General features: G+C 42.4%; 1 protein-coding gene across 1 annotated transcript in view; it reads left to right on the top strand.

Annotated features, from left to right (window-relative positions):
- Baz1b (bromodomain adjacent to zinc finger domain 1B) overlaps window positions 1–694 on the top strand; it is a 62199-nt gene that overhangs the window by 8372 nt on the left and 53133 nt on the right. The window lies entirely within an intron of this gene.

Here is a 694-nt window from a genome sequence, read left to right as displayed (position 1 = left end):
GCTGCCTAAGTGCTGGATTGAAAGGCATGTGCCACTACCACCCTGTGTGCATTGGTGTTTTGCCATGGATGTCAGGTTTCATACTGGAATTATAGATTGTTATAAGCTGCCACGTGGGTTTTGGGAATTGAACTTGGGTCCTCTGGAAGAGCAGTCAGTGTTCTTAACCTCTAAGCACTTGTGGCATAAACTTTGTGACTATCTGAGTTGTGCAGTTTTATTTTACCTTAAATCCATTCCTGTTGGGTGTGGTGGTGCATGCCTTTAGCCCTTGGAAGGGAGAGGCATACAGATTCACTTTAGATTTGTGACTTCAATCACTTCCTGAGTGAGATAGGAAAAGAGAATATAATAGTGCCATATATATGTCTACTATGTCAGCTTTTCCCACCATTGCAGCTGGAACTCACTGTCAACCAGCTAGTTACAAGTAAAAAGACCCTTGTCTGAAAAAGTCTTTAGTCCTCATGACTTGTATTTTATTTTACTTCTATTTTTTAAATGGTTTATTTATTTTTATTTTATGTGCATTGTGTTTTGCCTGCATGTATGTCTGTATGAGGGTGTAGGATCCCCTGGAACTGGAGTTACAGACAGTTGTGAGCTACCATGTGGGTGTTGGGAATTGAGCCTGGGTCCTCTGGAATAGCAGCAGTGTTCTCACCCCCCTCCCCCCAACAGGGTTTCTCTGTAA

This window comes from Microtus ochrogaster, chromosome 2 (assembly GCF_000317375.1).
Source record: "Microtus ochrogaster isolate Prairie Vole_2 chromosome 2, MicOch1.0, whole genome shotgun sequence".
Classification (NCBI taxonomy): Eukaryota; Metazoa; Chordata; class Mammalia; order Rodentia; family Cricetidae; genus Microtus; species Microtus ochrogaster.
This window is presented reverse-complemented; position numbering and strand designations above follow the sequence as displayed.